The 16,040-nt window shown below is 44.6% G+C and overlaps 1 pseudogene; it reads left to right on the top strand.

Moving 5' to 3' along the window:
- Window positions 1-6,110: 6,110 nt before the first annotated feature.
- Window positions 6,111-6,228, top strand: LOC126413436 (5S ribosomal RNA; annotated as a pseudogene).
- The last annotated feature ends 9,812 nt before the right edge of the window (window positions 6,229-16,040 follow it).

Consider the following 16,040-nt stretch of genomic DNA (forward strand, 5'->3'; position numbering starts at 1 on the left):
GAGTTTGCGTAGCGTTGTCAGTGCTAACATACAGGCAACACTGCGTGAAATAAACAAACAGCACGCCATCGCCTGCAGCGCGTCTCGACGGGGCTCGCGACCATCTCTGCTGGACCCTAGACGACTGGAAACCCGTGGCTTGGTCAGATGAGTCCCGATTTCAGTCGGTAAGAGCTGATGGTAAGGTTCGAGCGCGGTGCAGGTCCCACAAAGCCATGGACCGAACTTGTCAACAAGGTACTCTGCAAGCCGATGGTGGTTATATAATGGTGTGGGCTGTGTTTGCATGGAATGGACTGGGTCCTCTGGTCCAACTGAACGGATCATTGACTGGAAGTGGTTGTGTTCACCTGCTTGGAGACAATTTTCAGCAATTCATGAACTTCAAGTACCCAAACAACGACGGGGTTGTAATGGATAACACAGCGCCACGTTACCGAGCCACAGTTGCTTACAATTGGTTTGAAGAACATTCTGGACAGTTCGAGCGAATGATATGGCCACCCAAATCGCCCGACATGAATCCCATCGAACATTTATGGAACATTATAGCATGTAAGCTTTCACGGCCGGCGTCTTCATTAATTAAAACTTCCGGGCTGAATTGCCGTGGTCCATATACAAAACTTCTTCTCCTTCCTGACGTTTCGTTGCCGGCTGCGGTCAACATCTTCTGAGGTGAGTCAGCGACTGGCTGCTAGGCGCTGGAGGTCCCGCTTACATAGAGCGCTTAGATGGCGCCACCACTCGTCACGTGCTCTCGACTTTAAAACTATCTCTGGCTAGTGCCATCTCTCTCGATTACAGGTAATCGATTGTCACTTGGTTGGGACAAAGTCGACCGCCATATCTTGTCTAGTTTTAATCCTTCTTCTTTTCTATTAAAATTATTTCCTTGCTTGTAGATCTCTATAGCTTCTCTATACATGCGAGTATAATAATGTGAGGTTCTAGCTATCACGTATGTCTCACTAAATTTTATTTCGTTATCACCGTCTTTGAAAACGTGTTCCGCTACAGCTGATTTCTCAATCTGTTCCAATCTACAGTTCCTTTTGTGTTCCGTTAGGCGGGTATTAACACACCTTTTAGTTGTTCCAATATAAATCATGCCACAGCTACACGGAATTTTATACACACCTGGGGTAGCTAAGGGGTGTCGTGCGTCTTTCACCGATCTTAAACTTTCACTAATTTTCTTGGTAGGTCGAAAGATTGTCTCCACTTGAAACTTGGTCAAAACTTTACCAATACGGTCCGTGATGTTATGAATAAATGGAAGAAAAACTTTTCCAGCCGACGGTTGCTGTTGTCGTGTATTTTCGGACACTTTTCTTCTAGGGTGGAGTGCTCGATCTATTTCCTTGTCAGTGTACCCATTTCTCTTGAAAGCTGCTCGAAAATTGCTTAATTCATCTTGCAAGTAAATTGGCTCACAGATGTTATTAGCTCTGTCCACTAAAGTTTTTGTGACTCCTCTCTTCTGCCTAGGATGATGATTCGAATTCTTATGTAGGTAATGATCGGTGTGTGTGTCTTTCCTATATACCTTGTGCCCTAAATGATTTATGGGACAATCGAGAGGTCAGTTCGTGCAAACAACCGTGCACCGACACCAATTCCGCAATTATTGATGGCTATACAGGAAGCGTGGCTCAATATTTTCTGTAGAGGACTTCCAAACACTTGTTGAGTCCATGCCACGTCGAGCTGCTGCACGATATTAGGAGGTATTCCATGACTTTTGTCACCTCAGAATGTAAGGGAAGCAGAGATGAACGGGGAAATATTCTAGCGATGATAAGGGATGCTCATGGGAAAATCTATTGAAATAAGCAACTTTGTCAAAGGGCAGATTTTTCTGGTCCGGCACCTGGAAACGAGCATCAGGGGAGTGCCGAAGCTGTTCTCCTGTTCGTGTGCCTTTGTCATGTGCGTCTATGGGACGTAGTTTAAGGACGGTGAACCACGAGAAGGCAACAAGGGGTTGGACGTCCACGCCTCATCACATAATGTGAACGTTGGGGGCTTTCCCGCTCTGTAATGAATGAGGTCATCTGTGACAGATCTTACGACAGAGTACAGTACCTATGGAGGCACAAGTGTACCGTTCAGCGCATACTGTCCAACATGGGACTCTGCAGCAGACAACCCCTACATCAGCCCATATTGATCCTACGGCATCGTCTGTTACGATTGCTGTGGACAGGGGCCTATCGAGAGCAGACAGCGGAACAATGCAAACCCGCCGCCCTGTCGGACGACTCAAATGTTTTTTGTTGCACCATGTCATGTTCGGAGACACTGCATCCAGACAAACAGCTGTTCAAAACATGCACGGCGCAACCGACGTAGGCCCGTAGGGGCAGTGTTATTGTATAGGGAACAGTCACCTAGGCTTCCACGGAACCTGTGATAGTAATCGAAGGCAGCATTGGACTACGCGAACATTACTGCGTACTAGGCGATGGCGTCTTCCACTAGGATAACTGTGGATGTCACAAGCCCAGATTCCAACTAGAGTTGTTTCAGAGGCATGCTTCTTACCTTAGGCACGAAATTCGCTTGATCTGAACCCCACGGAACACATCCGGGACGCTATAGGGCTGTAGCTCTGCGCCCACGAACCGTCGGCTAGTAATTTACGTTAACTGCGTCACTTGTGCCTACACATTTGGGGTCACGTATCTCTGGAAAGCTACCATCCTACCAAGGACTTCTCAAATCTATGGCACGCAGAATTGCTGTTATACTGCCTTCCAAATGCGGCCAAACAAGCAATCGGCCGATGGTCATGATGTTTTGGCTCTTCGTTGTAATTCGTAAGAATAAGAAATTTAACGAACCACGTCCAGAAGAAGGCTTTAAAATATAATTTCAGCCCAGTCTGATCCACTATAAACCACTAGAAAGAATTAATACAGTAACTGAGGTCCTGCATTCTGGGAGAATGGACGCTGCCGCTGCACGTGACGTCTTAGGAACGGCTCCGTCGAAAATAAAATGGAAGTTTAGGGTTATACAGCCCGTCCCGTTGACGACGAGTGTAAACGCCGGCAGGCGAAGGATGCATAATTAAACCGGCCGTATCCTTTTCAAAGGAACCATCTAGACCATTTGTCTCACGCGGCCTGCGGGGAAACCAAAGAAAATCACCATCTGGATGAGCAGACGAGGATTCTAATCGTCGTCGTCCTTTCGAAAGCGAGTCCAGTCTGCGGCATGTAGCTTCGTCGGAAGCAAGTGGCGTCATGGGATTGCACGACAAACTTTTAACTACATCATACTGCGCAAGCCACCTAATGGTATTTGGCGCAGGGTAGTTTTGTACCACTAACTGAGCCATCCAACCCTGTTCCACTCGCGAATAGCGCGTGGGAAGGATGATTGTCGCTAAGCCTCCATACTGGCTCCAATTTCTCGGATTTTCTCCTCGTGGTCATTACGCGAGACGTAATTGGGGGAAGTAATATGTTGTCCTACCCTTTCCGGAAAGTGCTCTCTCTAAATTTCAATAGCAAATCTATCCGCAATGCACAGCGCCTCTCTTGTAACGTCTGCTAGTGGATTTTGTTGAGCATCTCCGTATTGCTCCCGTGCCGGCTAAACGATTCCGTGACGAAACGCGCGGCTCTTCGTTCGATCTTCTCTCTCAGTCCTACCTGGTAGGGATTCTAGATAGATGAACAACGCTCAAGAATCGGTCGAACACGCGTCTTCTAAGTCACTTCCTTCGTGGATGACTTACATTTCCTCAAAATTCTTCCTGTGAATCTGAGTCTGGAATCTTCTTTTCCCACTATTTGTTTTATGTGGTCATTCCACTTAAGGTTGCTCTGGATGGTTACTCTTTGATATTTAATGGTAGACATAGTTAAGAGAGGTTTTTCATTGATAGTGTAGCTATACAGCAGTGGTCTTCTTTTCCTGTTTATGTGCAATATGTTAAGACTTATTTACGTTCAGGGTCAATTGCCTGAGCCTGCCACCATTCATTAATTTTCTGGAGGTCATTCTGTAAATGTTTACTACCTTCTGTCGGTGCTACGTCGTTATAGACAACCGCATCACCTGCAAGCAGTCTTAAAAAGTGTCCGACGCTTTCTACCGGATCATATATATATATATATATATATATATATATATATATATATATATATATATATAGTGAACAGTAACGCTCCTGTCACTGTCTATGTGATTCTGAGGCATATTCGGCATCCGATAATCGATATTTGAAGAAATGTCCAACTTCGTCATCGATGTATCGAAGGAAATACCGAATTATTGACGAGAAGTATCGATGTACTGGTCTATAATAATATCGGCTGCACATTCTAACTATACTGCCGGTTTTAGATCTGTATATTTAAGTATTTTATTTATTATTAGATATTCTGTACATGAACAGGCTAGCTGCCTTCTTATCCCCCGTACAGTTAGAACTGAAAGGAAATCAATGCACGGTCCCACTTGGCGATAACCACTTTATTGACAATGGTAACTGCAGGTAACTGGCACAATAAAAGCTGTCCGATTCGTCAGTCGTTCAGATTCGTCACATATCCGATTTGTCTGGCACACTTCATGCCGACTTCCCTGTCTTTTTTTTTTTTTTTTTTTCATTTCTGCAAACGCCGGCGACCTAGCTGTTCCAGCGTAAAAAATGAGTGGTGAAGTTTAAGCGTGGCAGTTTCTGTTGGCAGCGACGAGCGCCGATTACGCCAGCATTTCCCCTCACGCGTCTCCGCCCACCGCAAAAACCAATCTCGTCATTTAGATTATGGTCATGTTCTTCAGCAATTGTTTTTGAGGAATGCCGGTGTGAAGAAATAGCACTCTAGTTGCGTTAAAAATTGTTTTTTTTTTTTAACGCAACTGGAGTGCTATTTCTCCACATCGGAAATCTTGTTATTTTATTCACGTCGCCACCTCCTTGCGAAATCGGATTTCTCCTTTGTGCCACCTATACTTGCTTCACCCAGACAGAGAGGAAGACCGGATGTGATGGGAGCTCAAAAAGTAGTAAAACTACTTCACGCAATGAAAATAAAATTATGGTCTACTACAATTTCAAAAGAAAAATTTCGTATATGTACCGAAAGTTGTGAAAAAAATATAATATACAACACAAATATCGATACTGGATATTGCCATTTCGATATCGATATATCAGCGAGTGCAATGTGTACGATATTTTTTGGAAAAAAAAACCGATGTACTGATATTTTATTAACAGCCTACGAGGTATTCCCGTGGCCAGCAAGATCCCCACATCTGTCGCCGCTGGAAAATGTGTGGGTCCAGTTCGGGCGTCATCTCTTTCCCCACGCCAGGATATCGAAGACCATTTAGAACAGGTTGCCTCAGGAGAGGATACAGCAGCTTTGTGGCACTTCTCCCAATCGGATCAGTGCTCGCATCTAAGCCGGAGGAGTTGCAACGTCGTGCTGATAAGTGGACTCATATTGCCAAGTTATTTGTAAATTTGTCTCGATTTCGAAATCAGTGAAATTACATCACAAAACCTCTCAAGCCGTGGAGTTTGATTTCGTTCCCTCCTCTCCTTCCTAATGCTTCACTGACTTTGTCAGGTAGCGTATATACAGACGAATACGTCTATACAAGTTGCTGTTGCTTGCGAAAAGTTACAGAAGAATGTCATACACTACATTCTGAGTAATTGTACAGTGAGGAAACGATGTAGCCCGAAAGCAAAAAAAGAATAAATAAATAAAAACAAATAAATAAATGAAAATAAATAACAAATAAATAAAAAATTCACTAAAGTGGAGATATTTTGAGATGTTTACTATCCTTAGGAGGAAAATAAAAGTGAAATTAAAACTCAGGGTTGGTTGATAAAACGGGACACTGGACGCAGGCCGGTACGGACTCGGTAACGCTGCGGCGTGTGGCCAGTAATAGCTGCCAGATGCCGCAGCGTAGCTTTCGTATGCGCCGCACTGCCCCGTGCGTTACGCAACTACCTGCTCCAGCAAAGTCGCTGACCTGGCGCAAGCCGCCACAGCACGGGCCCAGAACACGTGCTATCCATGCAGTAGACGCGATCATGCCGAATCGATTTCTGCTTCTGTTCTGCTTCTGTAGGCAACGGCCTTGCCGCAGTGGTTACACCGGTTCCCGTGAGATCACCGAAGTTAAGCGCTGTCGGGCGTGGTCGGCATTTCGATGGGTGACCATCCGGGCCGCCATGCGCTGTTGCCATTTTGTGGGGTGCACTCAGCCTCGTGATGCCAATTGAGGAGCTACTCCACCGAATAGTAGCGGCTTCGGTCAAGAATACCATCTTACGACCAGGAGAGCGGTGTGCTGACCCCACGCCCCTCCTATCCGCATCCTCCACCGAGGATGACACGGCGGTCGGATGGTCCCAGTAGGTCACTCGTGGCCTGAAGACGGAGTGAGTGTTCTGCTTCTGTAGCGTGGCCAGTTTTCCCGATCGAACGCCATGTCTGTATCAGTGGCTTACACGCGAAACAATAAAACCGAATGAAACGACAGTGACTTAAATCTGTGAGCCAAAAGGCACTGCGTGAACCCAATATTGCAAGAACCTACTGATCTACATAAAAGTGAAGTAACTAAAGTAATATGCGAAACCTAAATGGCTCTGAGCACTATGGGACTTAACATCTATGGTCATCAGTCCCCTAGAACTTAGAACTACTTAAACCTAACTAACCTAAGGACAGCACACAACACCCAGCCATCACGAGGCAGAGAAAATCCCTGACCCCGCCGGGAATCGAACCCGGGAACCCGGGCGTGGGAAGCGAGAAAGCTACCGCACGACCACGAGATGCAGGCGAAACCTAAATGTTTTCACAGAAAGATAACAGAGAAAGATTCCTTCGTCAACGTCACTGACAACATTAATGTGGTGTCGATTACAGCTAGGATGGTCACTTCTCGATAGGAAGTGCACTTTTGAAGTCATCAGATAAGCGGTGGCCACTTTTCCCAACCTGGCAGCTTTACCTTCTTTCCCCTACATGCGTTCGAAATACGTATATTCTTTTTGTAACACCCTGTATTCTCCAGAGTATAATTATTTTTGTAGGTGTTGTCACAACCGTTATTACTACTAACACTACCGAACTCACCGAACAGAACATCAGTCACCCCCTCAGAAGACCACACTGTTAGCTTTGGAGACCAGTCCAGGCGGTCACGTGACTCTCCATCAGTGACGTAAACCAATGTCGTGAAATGGTTTGTACATGCAAGTGTGACAGAAGGGCACAGAAGGCCTACCGTGTTTGGATGTGCCCATGACCTTGCCATGTATGCAGCTGAGCGATCTGTTGATGTGTGAACAAGGCGTATCCTCAGTGTCTACAAAGACTGATGTACCACTCACAGCCACCTGACACGTCCTACGGAAAATAGATTTAAAAACGTTCACACTGACAAGGACCATAATATTTTCACCACGCGATAACATTGGCGATGTTACCGAAGACAGCGCCACTAAAGAAGAGTTACTAAACAGGATTTTCCTAAATTCCTTCACCAAAGAAACGAAGTCAACATTCCAGAATTTGAACCAAGAAGAACGATCAACATGTATAACTTAGAAGCAGATTTCCTCTGTGCAGCAAGGTCTCTGGTCCGCCTGTATACTAATCAAGTTCCCTTCAGAATATGCTGATAGAATAGCTCCATACTTAGCAAATACATACAACAGCTTGCTCGTCGAAACATTCGTATCTAAAGACTAGAAAGTCGCACAAATCACACCAGTACCGGAGAAAGGAAATAGGAGTAGTCCGCTGAACTACAGACTTATATTACTACCTTTCATTTGCAGTAGGAGTTTGGAAGGTACACTGTAGTCGAACATTATGAGTTATCTCGAAGGTAACCATCTACTGACGGATTTAGAAAACACATTATTGTGAAACACAACTAGCTGTTTGTTCTCAAGAAGTAATGACTGAAATCGACAATGGATGTCAAATTGATTCCAGAAAGTTTAGATTTCCAGAAAGCTTTTGACTCGGCTCCTCACAAGCGACTTCTAACGAAACTGCGTGTCTATGGAATATCGTCTCACTTTGCGACTGAATTTGTGATTTCCTGTCAGACGGGTCAAAGTTCGTAATATCTGACGGAAAATCATTGAGTAAAACAGAAGTAATAATAACTTGTAACCGTTGGAAAAAATCTTGGAACGTTTGGATTTTACGTGCAAAAAACAACGTATTCTGGGAGATTTTTGAAGCGCACCACTTGTATACTTTAAACTTGTACGAATCGGTTCAGACTTTGCACGGAGGTAGATAAATGTGTAAGTCAAAACGAAATTTCGCTGTCCAACAAAATAAAAAAATGCATTCATACGATAAAATTGAAAACTCGCTTTCAAAAATCCAGCTTCATTCGGATTTTACGTACAAAAAACACTGTTTTTTGAGGTTTTTATTCGCCACTTGTATGTTTCAAAATTGTGCGAATCGGTTCAGATTTTGTAAGAAAGGTAGACAGATATATGTGATTGATGGCCGTCCTGTTGTTTTGTGGAAGCTTTAAAAGTTATTACGACAAAAGCAACTTGTTCCGACAGACTATAAAAAAAAACCTATACCGAATATATTCTAAGAAAATGAAACACCTACAGGCGTCCTTATAATGTCATTTTTAATGCATGGCTGCCAGTTTCGGCGCTTCGAAGCACCATCTTCAGGTCTTAGCTGATGCTGAAGGGCCTAACACTATCTACAGGGTGTTTCACAAATGACCGGTATATTTGAAACGGCAATAAAAACTAAACGAGCAGCGATAGAAATACACCGTTTGTTGCAATATGCTTGGGACAACAGTACATTTTCAGGCGGACAAACTCTCGAAATTACAGTAGTTACAATTTTCAACAACAGATGGCGCTGCAAGTGATGTGAAAGATATAGAAGACAACGCAGTCTGTGGGTGCGCCATTCTGTACGTCGTCTTTCTGCTGTAAGCGTGTGCTGTTCACAACGTGCAAGTGTGCTGTAGACAACATGGTTTATTCCTTAGAACAGAGGATTTTTCTGGTGTTGGAATTCCACCGCCTAGAACACAGTGTTGTTGCAACAAGACGAAGTTTTCAACGGAGGTTTAATCTAACCAAAGGACCGAAAAGCGATACAATAAAGGATCTGTTTGAAAAATTTCAATGGACTGGGAACGTGACGGATGAACGTGCTGGAAAGGTAGGGCGACCACGTACGGCAACCACAGAGGGCAACGCGCAGCTAGTGCAGCAGGTGATCCAACAGCGGCCTCGGGTTTCCGTTCGCCGTGTTGCAGCTGCGGTCCAAATGACGCCAACGTCCACGTATCGCCTCATGCGCCAGAGTTTACACCTCTATCCATACAAAATTCAAACGCGGCAACCCCTCAGCGCCGCTACCATTGCTGCACGAGAGACATTCGCTAACGATATAGTGCAGAGGATTGATGACGGCGATATGCATGTGGGCAGCATTTGGTTTACTGACGAAGCTTATTTTTACCTGGACGGCTTCGTCAATAAACAGAACTGGCGCATATGGGGAACCGAAAAGCCCCATGTTGCAGTCCCATCGTCCCTGCATCCTCAAAAAGTACTGGTCTGGGCCGCCATTTCTTCCAAAGGAATCATTGGCCCATTTTTCAGATCCGAAACGATTACTGCATCTCGCTATCTGGACATTCTTCGTGAATTTGTGGCGGTACAAACTGCCTTAGACGACACTGCGAACACCTCGTGGTTTATGCAAGATGGTGCCCGGCCACATCGCACGGCCGACGTCTTTAATTTCCTGAATGAATATTTCGATGATCGTGTGATTGCTTTGGGCTATCCGAAACATACAGGAGGCGGCGTGGATTGGCCTCCCTATTCGCCAGACATGAACCCTGTGACTTCTTTCTGTGGGGACACGTGAAAGACCAGGTGTACCGCCAGAATCCAGAAACAATTGAACAGCTGAAGCAGTACATCTCATCTGCATGTGAAGCCATTCCGCCAGACACGTTGTCAAAGGTTTCGGATAATTTCATTCAGAGACTACGCCATATTATTGCTACGCATGGTGGATATGTGGAAAATATCGTACTATAGAGTTTCCCAGACCGCAGCGCCATCTGTTGTTGACAATTGTAACTACTGTAATTTCGAAAGTTTGTCTGCCTGAAAATGTACTGTTGTCCCAAGCATATTGCAACAAACGGTGTATTTCTATCGCTGCTCGTTTAGTTTGTATTGCCGTTTCAAATATACCGGTCATTTTTGAAACACCCTGTATATATACCATGCATCAGTCGCCTACGTAACTGATTTACGCAAACTACCAGTAAATGTGATATCAGTCGTCGCGCGAGTCAACAAAAATCTACATCGGTTGCCAAGCTGTGGTGGCCTAAAGTTAAAATGATGATAGTGTAAAAGTTTTGAATCAGAATGAAAAATGCTCGAGCCGTAGAGGAAAAAAAGGTTTAAAGAAAGAAAGGCGAATATGTCCTGGGCAGAGTTAGGGATGTAAAAGAAGGGAAGTATCTTTTCGAATTATCTGGCAGTTTCAAAGACATTTAAAGCAAAACATCTTGACAGATTCACGTATTTTACGAGTTAACCCTACTACTCCAGAACAGTGCGCTCTCTTAGTCCCACCCCTGTTTCGTGTATGGTGAGAGGTGTAAGAACAAACAGACACAAATTACACAAATTTATCTGCTCTAGAGATTGGGATGCATCTATAATAGGAATTATCCCAGAGTGGGGACGCAAGCATTCTAATCTTTAATGATACATTGTATTATATTGCACGACATGGCCAATGCGATGCTGGAAGACACGATTGCATGTGTCATGTTATAGCAGATAACATAATGTACCGCAGTTCAAAATGGTTCAAATGGCTCTGAGCACTATGGGACTTAACATCTTAGGTCATCAGTCCCCTAGAACTTAGAACTACTTAAACGTAACTAACCTAAGAACATCACACACATCCATGCCCGAGGCAGGATTCGAACCTGCGACCGTAGCAGTCCACGGTTCTGGACTGCAGCGCCCAGAACCGCAAGACCACCGCGGCCGGCTGTACCGCAGTACTTTATTTGACACGATGCACTATAATTCACGATATGGGTACTAAAATCACACTGAAGCGCCAAAGAAACTGGTATAGGTATGAATTTTCAAATACACAAATATGTAAACAGGCAGAATACGGCGCTGCGGTCGACAACGCCTGTATAAGACAACAAGTGTCTGATGCAGTTGTTAGACAGCTTACTGTTGCTAAAATGGCAGGTTATCAACATTTAAGTGAGTCTCAACGTGGTGTTATAGTCAGCGCAAGAGCGATGGGACACAGCATCTCAGAGGTAGGTAGCCATGAAGTGGGGATTTTCCCGCACGATCATTACACGAGTGTACCGTGAATACCAGGAATCCGGTAAAACATCAAACCTCCGACATCGCTGCGGCCGGAAAAAGATCCTGCAAGAACGGGACCAATGATGAGTGAAGAGAATCCTTCAACGTGACGAAAGTGCAACTCTTCCACATATTGCTGCAGATTTCAGCGCTGATCCATCAACAAGTGTCAACGTGCGAAGCATTCAACGAAACATCATCGATATGGGCTGTCCGAGCCGAATGTCCACTCGTGTACCCTTGATAACTGCACGACACAAAGCTGTACGCCTCGTCTGGTCTAGTACACACCGTAATTGGACTGTTGATGACCAGAAACATGTTGTCTGGTCGGACGAGTCTCTTTTCAAATTGTATCGAGTGGATGAACATGTACGGGTATGGTGACAACTTCATGAATCCATGGACCCTGCACGTCAGCAGGGGACTGTTCAAAAAAATGGTTCAAATGGCTCTGAGCACTATGGGACTTAACATCTATGGTCATCAGTCCCCTAGAACGTAGAACTACTTAAACCTAACTAACCTAAGGACAGCACACAACACCCAGCCATCACGAGGCAGAGAAAATCCCTGACCCCACCGGGAATCGAACCCGGGAACCCGGGCGTGGGAAGCGAGAACGCTACCGCACCACCACGAGATGCGGGCGGACTGTTCAATCTCGTGGAGGCTCTGTAATGGTGTGTGGCGTGTGCAGTTGGAGTGATGTGGGACCCCTGATACGTCTAATGCGACTCTGACGGGTGACACGTATGTAAGCATTCTGTATGATCACCTGCATCTATTCATGTCCCTTTTGCATCCCGTCGGACTTTGGCAATTCCAGCAGGACAATGCGACACCCCACACGTCCAGAATTGCTACAGAGTGGCTCCAGGAACACTCTTCTAACACTTCCGCTGGCCACCAGACTCCCCAGACATAAACATTATTGAGCATATCTGGGATGCCTTGCAACGTACTATTCAGAAGAGATCTCCGCTCCCTCGTAGTCTTACGGATTTATGGACAGCCCTGCAGGATTGATGGTGTCATTTCTGTCCAGCACTACTTCAGACATTAGTCGAGTCTATGCCACGTCATGATGCGCTACTTCTGCGTGCTCGCTGGGGCCCTACACGATATTAAGCAGGTGTGCTAGTTTCTTTGGCTCTTCCGTGTGACATGTAAAAAAATTGGAAATTTGTGGTAAGTTGGTAAGGGACCGAACTGCTGAGGTCATCGGTCCCTAAACTTACACACTACTAACGCTAAGGACAACAGACACATCCATGCCCGAGGGAGGACTCGAACCTCCGACGTGGGGAGCTGCGCGAACCGTGGCAAGGCGCCTGGGATCGCGCGGCTACCCCGCGAGGGAACAAGTAAAAAAGCGCCAATATATCAAGATGTGTTTGGGGACATATTTGCCTTTTTTGTGCTACTATAGGAGCATTTTTCATTCTGATCATTTAATACCCATTTTGTCAAGGATATCTCCACAGTATTTGAAAAATGTTCGTGGTGTAACATTTTCCATCCCGGTCAGAATATAAGTAAATCTGAACTGTCACTAGTGACTAATCTGAACTACACATAACACTACAAACGCTCACGAGAAGGAACAAGTCATCGCTTGCTGCTAGACTGGAAATCAATGCCTGGCGTACCTGCAGCGGTGGCGAAGCCCACTCGGTGCAGACTCTGTCAGCACAGAGCCTTACGCGCAATCGTGGTAAACGACTGGGCTCAGTAAACGCCGACTTCTGCCGAGTCCTCGGTGTGGCCGCTACTTCGCTACCGCCTGAGTCAGCAGCCGCGTGCTGCACGGTTTACGGCGTGCTATTCTCCCGCCGAACGGTCTCTTCAGACTTTCCAAACCGTTTATACGTCACCCGTAGCGGTGTCTACAATAATGGCGAGGCGTACACAAACGCCGTGGGCTATTTCAGGAATGCGGAACTGCTTGCTTCCAGCGCTCCTTAGCATTCCGCTAAAGGCGTATTTCATTCGCGCCGCTGTAAACACATCCACCTGAATACATTTTGTCAAGGATGCAGCTTTACTGTATGATTACATGATGATGGCGTCCTCTTGGGTAAAATATTTCGGAGGTAAAATAGTCCCCCATTCGGATCTCCGGCGGGGACTACTCAAGAGGATGTCGTTATCAGGAGAAAGAAAACTGGCATTCTACGGATCGGAGCGTGGAATGTCAGATCCCTTAACCGGGCAGGTAGGTTAGAAAATTTAAAAAGGGAAATGGATAGGTTGAAGTTAGATATAGTGGGAATTAGTGAAGTTCGGTGGCAGGAGGAACAAGACTTCTGGTCAGGTGACTACAGGGTTATAAACACAAAATCAAATAGGGGTAATGCAGGAGTAGGTTTAATAATGAATAGGAAAATAGGAATGCGGGTAAGCTACTACAAACAGCATAGTGAACGCATTATTGTAGCGAAGATAGATACGAAGCCCACACCTACTACAGTAGTACAAGTTTATATGCCAACTAGCTCTGCAGATGACGAAGAAATTGAAGAAATGTATGATGAAATAAAAGAAATTATTCAGATTGTGAAGGGAGACGAAAATTTAATAGTCATGGGTGACTGGAATTCGAGTGTAGGAAAAGGGAGAGAAGCAAACATAGTAGGTGAATATGGATTGGGGGACAGAAATGAAAGAGGAAGCCGCCTGGTAGAATTTTGCACAGAGCACAACATAATCATAACTAACACTTGGTTTAAGAATCATGAAAGAAGGTTGTATACATGGAAGAACCCTGGAGATACTAAAAGGTATCAGATAGATTATATAATGGTAAGACAGAGATTTAGGAACCAGGTTTTAAATTGTAAGACATTTCCAGGGGCAGATGTGGACTCTGACCACAATCTATTGGTTATGACCTGTAGATTAAAACTGAAGAAACTGCAAAAAGGTGGGAATTTAAGGAGATGGGACCTGGATAAACTAAAAGAACCAGAGGTTGTACAGAGATTCAGGGAGAGCATAAGGGAGCAACTGACAGGAATGCGGGAAATAAATACAGTAGAAGAAGAATGGGTAGCTTTGAGGGATGAAGTAGTGAAGGCAGCAGAGGATCAAGTAGGTAAAAAGACGAGGGCTAGTAGAAATCCTTGGGTAACAGAAGAAATATTGAATTTAATTGATGAAAGGAGAAAATATAAAAATGCAGTAAGTGAAACAGGCAAAAAGGAATACAAACGTCTCAAAAATGAGATCGACAGGAAGTGCAAAATGGCTAAGCAGGGATGGCTAGAGGACAAATGTAAGGATGTAGAGGCCTATCTCACTAGGGGTAAGATAGATACCGCCTACAGGAAAATTAAAGAGATCTTTGGAGATAAGAGAACGACTTGTATGAATATCAGGAGCTCAGATGGAAACCCAGTTCTAAGCAAAGAAGGGAAAGCAGAAAGGTGGAAGGAGTATATAGAGGGTCTATACAAGGGCGATGTACTTGAGGACAATATTATGGAAATGGAAGAGGATGTAGATGAAGATGAAATGGGAGATATGATACTGCGTGAAGAGTTTGACAGAGCACTAAAAGACCTGAGTCGAAACAAAGCCCCCGGAGTAGACAATATTCCATTGGAACTACTGACGACCGTGGGAGAGCCAGTCCTGACAAAACTCTACCATCTGGTGAGGAAGATGTATGAGACAGGCGAAATACCCTCAGACTTCAAGAAGAATATAATAATCCCAATCCCAAAGAAAGCAGGTGTTGACAGATGTGAAAATTACCTAACTATCAGCTTAATAAGTCACAGCTGCAAAATACTAACACGAATTCTTTACAGACGAATGGAAAAACTAGTAGAAGCCAACCTCGGGGAAGATCAGTTTGGATTCCGTAGAAACACTGGAACACTTGAAGCAATACTGACCTTACGACTTATCTTGGAAGAAAGATTAAGGAAAGGCAAACCTACGTTTCTAGCATTTGTAGACTTAGAGAAAGCTTTTGACAATGTTGACTGGAATACTCTCTTTCAAATTCTGAAGGTGGCAGGGGTAAAATACAGGGAGCGAAAGGCTATTTACAATTTGTACAGAAACCAGATGGCAGTTATAAGAGTCGAGGGACATGAAAGGGAAGCAGTGGTTGGGAAGGGAGTAAGACAGGGTTGTAGCCTCTCCCCGATGTTGTTCAATCTGTATATTGAGCAAGCAGTAAAGGAAACAAAAGAAAAATTCGGAGTAGGTATTAAAATTCATGGAGAAGAAATAAAAATTTTGAGGTACGCCGATGACATTGTAATTCTGTCAGAGACAGCAAAGGACTTGGAAGAGCAGTTGAATGGAATGGACAGTGTCTTGAAAGGAGGATATAAGATGAACATCAACAAAAGCAAAACAAGGATAATGGAATGTAGTCTAATTAAGTCGGGTGATGCTGAGGGAATTAGATTAGGAAATGAGGCACTTAAAGTAGTAAAGGAGTTTTGCTATTTGGGGAGCAAAATAACTGATGATGGTCGAAGTAGAGAGGATATAAAATGTAGGCTGGCAATGGCAAGGAAAGCGTTTCTGAAGAAGAGAAATTTGTTAACATCCAGTATTGATTTAAGTGTCAGGAAGTCATTTCTGAAAG

The sequence above is a fragment of the Schistocerca serialis genome, chromosome 7 (assembly GCF_023864345.2).
Source record: "Schistocerca serialis cubense isolate TAMUIC-IGC-003099 chromosome 7, iqSchSeri2.2, whole genome shotgun sequence".
NCBI classification, from domain to species: domain Eukaryota; kingdom Metazoa; phylum Arthropoda; class Insecta; order Orthoptera; family Acrididae; genus Schistocerca; species Schistocerca serialis.